Below are 12,807 nucleotides of genomic sequence, written 5' to 3' on the forward strand. Positions count from 1 at the left end.
TAGTCGTTTAAGGGCAGGTAGAGTGTCCATGATATTACGTAGGGCTAGAAATCGGCATGACCAACGTGTGTCGCTTAAACGTTGCAGCTCTCTGGTTCTGCCATACATTTCTCTTTGGAGAGACAGCCATTTTGGGTGCACATATGAGGAAGAAGTAAACATATAAAGACTCTGTAACAAAGAAAAAAAACTCCTCCGTTTCTGGGACACTTTTGACTACATCAACTAACACTAAATTCAGACAATGAGCACTACAATGGACGTAGAAGGCAAATTTAGCCTGTTCTTTGATCCTTGCCTGAACCCCTGAATGCTTACCGCTCATAACGGCAGCGCCATCGTACGCTTGGCCTACGAGGTTATTTTTGTAGTCCAGGCCATAACGTTCCAGTAAGTGTACTATTTTTCCAGTAAGCCCTGCTGCATCTAACCTCTCTGCAGATTCAAAATGGAGAAAACTCTCCTTAATGGCCCCATTGTAATAGTACCTGAGTGTGAAGGACATCTGTTCTTTTTTTGAAATATCCTTTGTTTCATCTGCCATGACGCTAAAAACCTCACTTTTCTTCACATCTTCTATGATTTCAGACCGAACCATTTCTGCCAAACAACCCAAAACCTCATTCTGGATGATCTTGCTTGTGTACTTTGCATTGTGAATGGAAGTTAATCTTCTCTTAACAAGTTGGTCGTGGTTAGCAACTGTGTTAAGAATTTCCCTAAAGTTTCCTTTGTTAGTGGACCCTTCAGATTCATCATGTCCTCTTTGTGCTATGTTTTGTGTAGCTGTAAGCAACAGCACTTCCCCAACTGTTTTAATGTATGCCTGATTTTCTTGTACTTGTTTAGTGTGTTCTTTGTCAAGGAGATCTGTTAGTGTTGCGTCAGTTCTAACAGCTCTTTGATAATCCCTCCATGCGATCATTGCACACTTGTGTCGTTCAGACTTTGCATGTAGTGAAAACCCTGCATTTCTCATAGTTGCCTTTTTCCAGTTTGTAAAACCAGGTGTTGAAACAAAAACGGTGTCTGGGGCATTTGGTGTGCTAAAATGTCTACATGCATAGCAACATGTAGAGTCCGTCATTACAGAATACTCAAGCCATGGATGAGTAGTGTACCAGTTTGGTCTGAAGCTTCGTCTTCTGTCCCCCATCAGTGTGGTTGGGAATATCTTCAAGTTCGGCTGTACTGGTACGTCATACTTAGACTTGCTGATATCTGAAGAAGATGGACAGTAAACATAGGGCACAACTACAACATTTATTTACTGTATATCTGCATGTATTTCAAAATGTAGGCAAAGTATTTACTTAAAAAAAAAAACAGAGCCATATTGACACAAAAAAGAATTAACAGCAGAAAGCAGCATTTTAAGGACACCCAGCAGGCCTACCATTACATTGTAATTGCATTGCTTTGCAAATAGTAAGAACCTTCCTCATCACAAACCTGATGGTGCAGTACTTGATCCACATGGATCCACTTGCTGTCCCTCTGGCTGTTCATCTCTCTGTCCCTGTATGCTTTCTTCTTCATGCTTCTCACCCTCTTCTTCATTCTCCTCGCCCTCTTCTTCATTCTCCTCACCCTCTTCTTCATCCTCCTCTCCCTCTTCTTCATCCTCCTCACCCTCTGGAATTTCCCTCTCTTTGTCAGACCCCTCACTTTCATCACATGCTGGCTCTCCCTCTTCCTCAACTTTCTCAAAACCTCGATTTGTTTCTCTCACTTTTTTGTTTGCTGGGGCAAAAAATGACTTTATGTCCCTTCCTCGTTTCATGATAACTATTAGAAGAAGAAAAAACGTAGGGGCATGCATTACATTTTGTTACCTAACCATCCCTCCCTACTTAACACTGGCAGATAACCTGTTGATTACTTTACTAAAAATGTATTTGTTATCGCGATGCAACAGCCAAGACGGATGAAGTTACGTGGTTAACATCACAACATTGTGTAGACCTAGCAAGGATAGCCTACTAACATTTGGATATTTGCTTCTGCTTCGATGAGTTTGCTTAGATATGATTACATTTCTAAACAAATCGAGACCAGACTGTCACAGTTCCCTCAGCCAGAACCCAAAAGCAGACCAGGACAAGGAGAGTTGAACGAAGGTGAGGGTTTATTAGATACGACAAAAGGTGCAGAATAATCCAGGGACAGAGCGGGCGGCGTGGTTGAGTAGTTGGGGGTGCAGTACTGGGTCCAGGGATGGCTCGGCAGCCGCCGACCATCAGGCAGAGGTGGGGTGAAGGTTCCGGACGTGTGACTGCAGGTGGAACAAAAACGGAGGTAAGAACACAAAAACTCAACAAAGTACAAAATAACAAAACTCACGCTAGAACACTCTAAACTGATACTCAGAACACCTACTGTTCATGGCTAACGATCCGGCAGGAACTGGATGTTTGGCCAGAGCCTAAAAAGGGTGATGATGAGGGCCAGGTGTGCAGATTGCTGACGGGATGCAGGTGCGGAAAACAAGAGAGCTCCCCGGAGCGTTCCCGAACCCTCGGGAAACTGGAGACTACGAACAGGAAACACTAGTCACCAGACAGGACCCGACTCAGACTGCCGGGATCGTTACAGTACCCCCCTCCGACGAACGCCACCGGGCGGACCTCCCCGGAGCGCCAGGATGGAGGCGGTAGAAATCCCTGATGAGGTCAGCATCTAGGACCTGTCGCCGCGGAATCCAACTCCTCTCTTCAGGACCATACCCCTCCCAGTCCACGAGATACTGGAAACCCCGGCCCCGCCGTCTGGAATCCATGATGCGACGCACCGTGTAGGCAGGACCACCTCCGATCATCCGAGGAGGAGGAGGAGGAGGCGGAGGAGGCAACAGAGGACTGAGGAAGACAGGCTTGAGGCAGGAGACATGAAAGGTGGGATGGACTCTGAGCGTCCTCGGTAGTTTGAGTCGAACTGCCACCGGATTGATCACCTTCTCCACCACAAACGGACCAATGAACTTCGGTAACAACTTCCTAGACTCAGTCCGTAACGGAAGATCCCGTGTGGCCAACCAAACCCTATCTCCGATGGTATAGGTGGGAGCGGGGATCCGGCGACGATCGCCTGGAGCTGATACCGATCCGAACCTCTAAGGAGTGCCTTTCTGGCCCGATGCCAGGTCCGGTGGCAACGGCGAATATGAGCCTGAACAGAAGGCACTGATAGCTCCTTCTCCTGAGAAGGGAACAGGGGAGGTTGGTAGCCATACAGGCACTGGAAGGGAGACATCCCAGTGGCAGATGTAGGAGAGTATTGTGGGCATACTCAACCCAAGGCAACTGAGAGGCCCAGGAGGTGGGGTTGGAAGAGACCAGACAGCGTAGCGTGGATTCCATCTTCTGGTTGGCTCTCTCCGCCTGACCATTGGATTGGGGGTGAAAACCAGATGTGAGACTGACTGTAGCTCCAATGGCCAAACAGAAGGACTTCCAGACAGCAGAGGTAAACTGAGGGCCACGGTCGGAAACGATATCACTGGGCAAACCGTGGACCCTGAAAACCTCCCTAACCAGGATCTCGGACGTCTCCGAGGCAGAGGGAAGCTTGGCAATAGGCACAAAGTGGGCGAACTTGCTGAATCTGTCCACGATAGTCAGAACGACCGTGTTCCCCTCAGAAGCGGGCAACCCCGTGACGAGGTCCAGGGCCAGATGCGACCATGGACGCCGGGGAATAGGAAGGGGGTGAAGTAGTCCAGAGCTGGGCCGATTGGTACTCTTATTCTGCGCACACACTGGACAGGCAGCAACAAAACCCCGAGTATCCTCGGCCATGGCAGGCCACCAAAAACGTCTGCGAAGAAACGCCATAGTCCGAGCCACGCCGGGGTGACAAGCCATCTTGCTGGCGTGGGACCATTTGAGGACAGCAGGACGAACCGACTCAGGCACAAACAACCGACCCGGTGGACCGTTACCGGGACCGGGCTGAGTCCGAAGGGCCGCCAGCACCTCCTCCTCAATCTTCCACATCACTGCTCCCACGACGCAGTTCCGGGGGAGAATAGTCTCGGTCTTGGACCCACTCTCCTCCGTCTTGGAGAACATCCGGGACAAGGCGTCCGCCTTGCCGTTCTTAGATCCAGGTCGGAACGTCAGGGCAAACTTGAATCGTCCGAAAAACAACGCCCACCTGGCCTGACGGGAGTTGAGGCGTTTAGCCGATTGCACGTAAGCAAGATTCTTGTGGTCAGTCCAGACAATAAACGGTTGCTCCGCCCCCTCCAACCAGTGGCGCCACTCCTCCAAGGCAAGTTTCACCGCGAGAAGCTCCCGGTTACCCACATCGTAATTCCTCTCTGCAGGCGAAAGGCGACGAGAGTAGTAGGCGCAGGGATGGAGTTTACTGTCCGTGGAGCATCGCTGCGACAGGATGGCGCCAACTCCCACATCAGACGCGTCCACTTCAGCGGCGAACTGACGGGCCGTGTCCGGTTGAGAGAGAATCGGTGCGTTGGTGAATCGCCTCTTCAAATCCAGAAACGCTCGATCCGCCTCCGGATTCCACTTGAAGGTCCTGATACTGGAAGTCAAGGCAGTTAATGGAGCGGCCACACGGCTGTAATCCCGGATGAATCTGCGGTAGAAATTCGCAAACCCCAAAAATCTCTGGAGTTGCAATCTCGTACCGGGCTGGACCCATTCCAGAACCGCTCTAACCTTCTCCTGATCCATCCTAATCTCACCCCTGGAGATGATGTACCCGAGAAAGGATGTAGTGTGGGCGTGAAACTCGCACTTCTCGGCCTTCACGAACAGGCGATTCTCCAACAATCGCTGCAGAACCTGCCGGACATGCTGGACGTGGTCGGAAGGTTCCTTCGAGAAGATCAGAATGTCATCCAGGTAAACAAACACGAAGAGACCGATCATATCTCTCAGGACGTCGTTCACCATACTCTGGAATACCGCTGGAGCATTGGTCAGTCCAAACGGCATCACCTGATACTCGAAGTGACCCATCGGTGTATTGAAACCCGTCAACCACTCGTCCCCCTCTCTGATCCGGACCAGGTGATACGCATTGCGTAGGTCTAGCTTGGTGAACACCGTAGCACCCTGTAAGGAGTCGAAGGCAGAACTCATCAAGGGCAGGGGATACTTGTTCTTGACCGTGATGTCATTCAACCCCCCGATAATCAATACACGGTCGAAGAGAGCCATCCTTCTTTCCCACAAAGAAGAATCCTGCCCCCAGGGGGTGATGACGAGGGACGAACGAGACCAGCAGCTAGGGACTCCTTGATGTAGGTCTCCAACGCCTCACGTTCAGGTCGGGAGATACTGTATAACCTTCCCTTGGGGTAGACAGCTCCAGGAACCAGGTTGATGGCACAATCATAAGGTCGGTGGGGAGGAAGTGACAGAGCCTTCTGCTTACTGAAAACTTCCCCCAAATCGTGATATGTCTCGGGAACCAGGGACAAATCTGGGGGTTTAGCCTCAATCACCTGACTGGGAACCGAATGGGGGCAGGCAGTCTTGAGACAGTTAGCATGACAATCAAGGCTCCAACTCGTTACCTTGCCCGTCACCCAATCGAACGTGGGATTGTGTTCCTTCAGCCAGGGGTATCCAAGGACCAGAGGAACATGGGAAGACGGCAGAATGAAAAATGAAATCATCTCAGAATGATTCCCCGACAACCGCATCTTAACCGGTTCAGTCCTCATCGTGATACGTGCCAGACTACTGCCGTTCAGAGTGGTCGCTTCAATGGCTTCCGGCAATTGCTCCTTGGAAAGCCCCAGCTGTTCCACCAACTCGGCATCAAGAAAGCTTCCATCGGCACCTGAATCGATAAAGCGTTAAGCGCTAAGCTCTGATTCCTGTTCACAAGGGTAGCCGGGAAGCGGGGTCTGACAGAGGTACTGAGAGGTTGAAACTGGCTCGCTAAAAGTCCTCCCAACTTTAGCGAGCCGGGCAGTTTGACGACCGCCGGGAACAAGTGGAGAGGTAATGTCCCGAGCGACCACAGTAGAGGCAGCAGTTGGTCTTACGTCTATGTTGACGCTCCTCCTTGGTTAACCCGTGCCGCCCCCACTTGCATGGGTTCAGAATCGGGAGAGAGGTCCTCTCCACTAATCCTTAGTGGTGGAGAATGATCGACGTGTTCTGGTCCACCACCCGACCCGACTGGGAACTGAGAAGCTGATCGATTGGACGGACCCCATTGCTTCTCCCTCCTTCGCTCTCGGACTCGATTATCCACCCGAATAGACAAGGCTACCAAGCTGTCCAGGTCACTAGGCTCCGGATAGGAGATCAACTCATCCTTGAGCTGCTCCGACAGGCCCTGGTAAAAGGCCGCTTGCAAAGACTCCTCGTTCCACCCACTCTCCACAGCCAACGTCTTGAACTCGATCACGAAGTCGGCCACGCTGTGAGTTCCTTGGTGAAGAGAAAACAGACGCCTAGCTGCGTCCCTCCCTCGGACGGAATGGTCGAAGAGCTTCCTCATCTCGGCCGTGAACCCCTGGTATGAAGCCATGCAGGGATCCTGTCGTTCCCAAACGGCTGAAGCCCAGTCCAGCGCTCGACCACGCAGCAACTCAATCAAAAAGGCTATCCTAGCCTTGTCAGTGGCATAAGAGTAGGGCTGTAGATCGAACACTAATCCACACTGCATAAGGAAGGAACGGCATCTTCCCAGCTCCCCCTCATATTTATCCGGCGTCGGAACCTTGGGCTCACGGAGGGACACAACTTCAGAAGCGGCAGGCGAGATGGGTGAAACCGGTAGTGAGTCCTCCACCGGACACTGGCGTTGGTTCTGGACCTCCGTCAGGCCGGTAGAAAGGTTCCGAACTGACAACGCGATCTCCTGTAGTACCATGCTATGATGGCCCAACATCTTCTCCTGCTGGGTAATGGCATGGCGAACAGAGTCCAGGTCCGCTGGGTTCATATTTGGCCGGATCGTTCTGTCACAGTTCCCTCAGCCAGAACCCAAAAGCAGACCAGGACAAGGAGAGTTGAACGAAGGTGAGGGTTTATTAGATACGACAAAAGGTGCAGAATAATCCAGGGACAGAGCGGGCGGCGTGGTTGAGTAGTTGGGGGTGCAGTACTGGGTCCAGGGATGGCTCGGCAGCCGCCGACCATCAGGCAGAGGTGGGGTGAAGGTTCCGGACGTGTGACTGCAGGTGGAACAAAAACGGAGGTAAGAACACAAAAACTCAACAAAGTACAAAATAACAAAACTCACGCTAGAACACTCTAAACTGATACTCAGAACACCTACTGTTCATGGCTAACGATCCGGCAGGAACTGGATGTTTGGCCAGAGCCTAAAAAGGGTGATGATGAGGGCCAGGTGTGCAGATTGCTGACGGGATGCAGGTGCGGAAAACAAGAGAGCTCCCCGGAGCGTTCCCGAACCCTCGGGAAACTGGAGACTACGAACAGGAAACACTAGTCACCAGACAGGACCCGACTCAGACTGCCGGGATCGTTACACAGACATTTAAAAACTTGATTTGATTTATGTGTGAGGAACAAAAGGAACATGTAGGCTATGTGCAAGAACAACAAGTCACTTATGATATTAAATCGTTTTTCTTACCTTCGACTCCTGCAAATCGTAGCTCCTCTCGCAAATAGTAGTTGCTGAGCTCTCATTCACCGAAGCAGCACCACACGTGGCAGGCAGGCAGATGGCAGGATACAGTTTTTGGGTGCGCCACTCTAATTTACCCGTGTAGAACGTTGCCGTGTAGAGCGTTGCATTAGTTCCGCTTTTGGCGCTCGCGTGTAAAATAGTTATAAATTCATAATTTTTTATTTGGTCAGCACGGGGGGGCCACAGGGGTGGCCAGGGACATTTCCAGGGAGGCACGGGCCTCCCCCGGCCTCCGTGTAAAACCGCCACTGGTTAGCTAATATGCTAAGTAGTTGTGAAGTTGCTAATTAGCATGAGATTTCAACATGCAACCTTTGGGTTACTAGACGGGTGTTATACACCCACCTACCTACCTTTCATTATTGCCTTAATAAGAAACCTATTTTATGTAACCATACCAAACTAATTTGATTGTCCTGGATTTACGTTTGCTATGTTACGTTTAGTCTGTTATTCTACATGTCAGATTGGCGCGTTTGTGTAAAGGACATCATGCTGCTTTGCTTAGTTTAGAGAGTACCACTTCCTCCGGATTCGGTCCATACCTGGCGTGAATTCCGGACCTCTCACTCACAAACACGCCTGACAGCCCTCCTCAAGCATCTTAACCAATCGCGCCACCTCAATGTGACACTCTGGCTCTAGGACTTTTGTATGTGAGCTAGAGTGTATGTTGTTTTGTTGGGGATTTGGGTGTTTTTCTATGTTGGTAGTTCTGTTGGGTGTATTTCTATGTTTGCAGGTCTGTGGGTTGTTTTTCCAGGTGGTTGTATGTTGTCGTCAATGACTCCCAATCGGAGGTAACGAGTGTCAGCTGTCGGCTCGTTATCTCTGATTGGGAGCCATATATATTCTGTGTGTTTTCTCCTTTGTTTTGTGGGTTATTGTTCCAGTGTTGTATGTTCTGTCGGTGTCACAGAGGACTTCACGTATCGTCATTTGTTGTTTTTCGTGGTTGCTTTAATTAAATAAAGTCATCATGTTCACTCCACGCGCTGCGTATTGGTCCGTTTCCTCAGACGATCGTGACAGAATAACCCACCAAAAAAGGACCAAGCAGCGCGTCCAGGAGCAAAGGGTCTGGACATGGGAGGAACTGTTGGACGGTAAAGGGTCCTGGACGTGGGAAGAAATCCTGGACGGCATGGATCGCCGTCCATGGAGCGAAACAGAGGAGAGGCGACGGAGAGAGGCGCAACGGCGTCGGCAGAGCCAACGTCGGAAGGGACGAGAGGCAACCCCAATAAATTTTTGGGGGGCACATGGCTTGGGCGACGGAGCAGCAGGAGGCTGCCACAAGGCAGAGTCAGAGGGCTGCCAGGTTAAGGGGGCTGACGGAGGCAGAGAAGGGACGGATTCAGTGGGCTACCAGGTCAAGGGGGCTACTGGGTAAAGCAGGGAAGGAAGGTGTTGAGGCACGGCGTGAGGTACTGGGGTGTGTAACCAGTTCGGTCCGGCCCGTTCCTAGTCCCGAGGTGCAGCCAGTAGTGTGTGTTCCCGTGCACGGTACGGCCTGTTCCGGTCCCTCGCACTAAGTGTAAGGTGCGCGTCGCCAGCCCGGTTCGGCCTGTTCCTGCCATACGCACCAAGTATGCGGTGCGCGTCGCCAGCTCAGCCCGGCCTGTTCCTACTCCACGCACCAGGGATACGGTGCGCTTCGCCAGCCCAGCCCGGCCTGTTCCTACTCCACGCACCAGGGATACGGTGCGCCCGCCAGCCCAGCCCGGCCTGTTCCTACTCCACGCACCAGGGATACGGTGCGCTTCGCCAGCCCGGCCCGGCCTGTTCCGGCCACTCGCACCAGGGATACGGTGCGCGTCGCCAGCCCCGCCCGGCCTGTTCCTGCTCTCCGCACTAGGCGTGAGGTGAGTCCCCAGGGTCCAGCATGCCCTGTTCCGGCTCCCCGCACTAGGCGTTATGGGAGTCCCCAGGGTCCAGCATGCCCTGTTCCGACTCCCCGCACTAGCCCTGAGATGCGTGTCCTCAGCCCGGTACCTCCAGTTCCGGCACCACGCATCAGGCCTACGGTGCGTCCCCAGGGTCAAGCATGCCCTGTTGCTTCTCCCCGCACTAGCCCTGAGATGCGTGTCCTCAGCCCCGGTACCTCCAGTTCCGGCACCACGCACCAGGCCTACGGTGGCGCCCTCAGACGGCCAGAGTCTGCCGTCTGCCCAACGGGGCCTGAACTGTCCGTCTGCCCAACGCCGTCTGAACTGGCCGTCTGCCCAACGCCGTCTGAACTGCCCGTCTGCCCAACGGCGCCTGAACTGCCCGTCTGCCCAACGCCCGTCTGAACTGCCCGTCTGCCCAACGCCGTCTGAACTGCCCGTCTGCCCAACGGCGCCTGAACTGCCCGTCTGCCCAACGCCGTCTGAACTGCCCGTCTGCCCAACGCCGTCTGAACTGCCCGTCTGCCCAACGCCGTCTGAACTGCCCGTCTGTACTGAGCCTGCAAAGCCGCCCGTCTGCCATGAGCCTTCAGAGCCGTCCGCCAGACCGGAGCCGCTAGAGCTCTCCGCCAGACAGGATCAGCCAGAGCCTTCCGCCAGACAGGATCAGCCAGAGCCTTCCGCCAGACAGGATCAGCCAGAGCCTTCCGCCAGACAGGGATCAGCCAGAGCCTTCCGCCAGACAGGATCAGCCAGAGCCTTCCGCCGGACAGGATCAGCCAGTGCCTTCCGCCAGACAGGAGCAGCCAGAGCCTTCCGTCAGACCGGATCAGCCAGAGCCTTCCGCCAGACAGGAGCAGCCAGAGTCTTCCGCCAGACGGGATCAGCCAGAGCCTTCCGCCAGCCATGAGTGGCCAGATCCGTCAGCCAGCCATGAGCAGCCAGATCCGTCCAGCCAGCCATGAGCAGCCAGATCCGTCAGCCAGCCATGAGCCGTCCAGCCAGGAGCCGCCAGAGCCAGCCAGCCAGGATCCGCCATTTAGCCTGGTACTGCCCCTTAGTCCGGTACTGCCCCTTAGTCCGGTACTGCCCCGTAGCCTGGTGCTGTCCCTTATCCTGGTGCTGTCCCTTATCCTGGTGCTGCCCCTTAGTCCGGTGCTGCCCCTTAGCCTGGTACTGCCCCTTAGTCCGGTACTGCCCATTAGTCCGGTACTGCCCATTAGTCCGGTGCTGCCCCTTAGTCCGGGGCCGCCCCTTAACCCAGTGGGGTTTAGTTGGGGGGGGGGGTAATGTGGAGGAGGCTAGGGAAGCTGGTGACTAAGGTGGGGTGGGGACCACGACCAGGGGCAGAACCGCCACCGTGGACAGACGCCCACCCAGACCCTCCCCTAGACTGTGGGCTGGTGCGCCCGGAGTTCGCACCTTTAGGGGGGGGGTACTGTGACACTCTGGCTCTAGGACTTTTGTATGTGAGCTAGAGTGTATGTTGTTTTGTTGGGGATTTGGGTGTTTTTCTATGTTGGTAGTTCTGTTGGGTGTATTTCTATGTTTGCAGGTCTGTGGGTTGTTTTTCCAGGTGGTTGTATGTTGTCGTCAATGACTCCCAATCGGAGGTAACGAGTGTCAGCTGTCGGCTCGTTATCTCTGATTGGGAGCCATATATATTCTGTGTGTTTTCTCCTTTGTTTTGTGGGTTATTGTTCCAGTGTTGTATGTTCTGTCGGTGTCACAGAGGACTTCACGTATCGTCATTTGTTGTTTTTCCGTGGTTGCTTTAATTAAATAAAGTCATCATGTTCACTCCACGCGCTGCGTATTGGTCCGCTTCTTCAGACGATCGTGACACTCAAAAGCTAGCTAATGAAGCGACGCAAGCGGGAGATTTAAGGCTGAGGAGTAAATTTCAGCAGGTTAGATAAACAGGGGCACCATTATTATAGTGCTAATTGTACCCCAATGACAACTCAATTTTGTGTGATTAGGAAACATCTGATCTATATTTATATAGATGTCTGATGAGGGTACAGAATATGGAAATGCAAAAAGTGTCCCACTTTTTCTGAATTCACTCAAATAACAGTACTACAATAAAAAATTTAAAGGATATATTACTGCAAAAAACAGAGGGTCCCTAACGTAAACTGTCACACTTTAGCTACTCAATGCTGTCCTACTTTGGCTAGCTAAGGTTGGTAAAGCAGAACAACAACAAATGTAAACATAGTATTGGCAACTTTTTTTATGTATTTTGATGCACCAGTACACAGTATGCACATTTAAATCACAATTTGGCACAGTGCATTATTTATGACAGTTTTATAACCTTAACATTAACTACAATATGTCACTGAGCTTACCATGTGCTTCGCAGGGTGAGCTTACTGTTTGAAGCTTCCTCTGCCCCCCTCTGTCAAGTTAAGTGATTTTGATCATGTGGTTTCTCTGCAAAGGTTTAATAACAATAGTTTAGATTTTATTTTGTCAGACTAAGAAATAAACGCACAAGGATTAAACTGTCCCAGTTTATATGATGTCCCACACTTTCCGAATTCACCATATTGGTTTCCTTACCCTGTAAGCAGTTTATGGACAACATATGACAGCAATCCATGCTTTGGTTTTGTTTACCTGGCCACTGTTTCAAATGCTACCTTTTTAGCATTTGTGGCACAAATCCAATGCAAGTCATTTCCACGCTTCATGTCCAAATCATCTATGATGAGTGAGAAAGTTACAGACGCACAAATATTATACTCCCAAGACATGCTAACCTTTCACCATTACAATAACAGAGGAAGTTAGCATTTTTTGAAGGGTATGATATTTATGCCTCTGTAACTTTCTCACTCATCATTATTCACGATTCTTTCAGGATTGTCTGTAATCATGGTTGCATCCACATTAATGTAGAAGTTAATGTAGAAGTGATCATAGTGATTCCGGAATATAATTAAAACAGGTTAATATGTCCCACCAACATTAGATAACTATACAGAAAGCCCTTAAATTGCTGAATTAAGTAAATCAATGATCAATGATGAGAGTATATGATCAATGAACCTCAAATCAATGAGTATAGTATAGTCAGATTAACTGATACCTGACCACAGGAGGTTGGTGGCCCCTTAATTGGGGAGGACAGGCTCGTGGTAATGGCTGGAGCGGACTCAGTGGAATGGTATCACATATCAGTGAAATGGTATCAAACACATCAAACACATGGTTTCAAACACATGGTTTCCGTGTCTTTGATGACATTCCATACTCTCCATTC

Source organism: Coregonus clupeaformis, chromosome 10 (assembly GCF_020615455.1).
Source record: "Coregonus clupeaformis isolate EN_2021a chromosome 10, ASM2061545v1, whole genome shotgun sequence".
In the NCBI taxonomy this organism is placed as follows: Eukaryota; Metazoa; Chordata; class Actinopteri; order Salmoniformes; family Salmonidae; genus Coregonus; species Coregonus clupeaformis.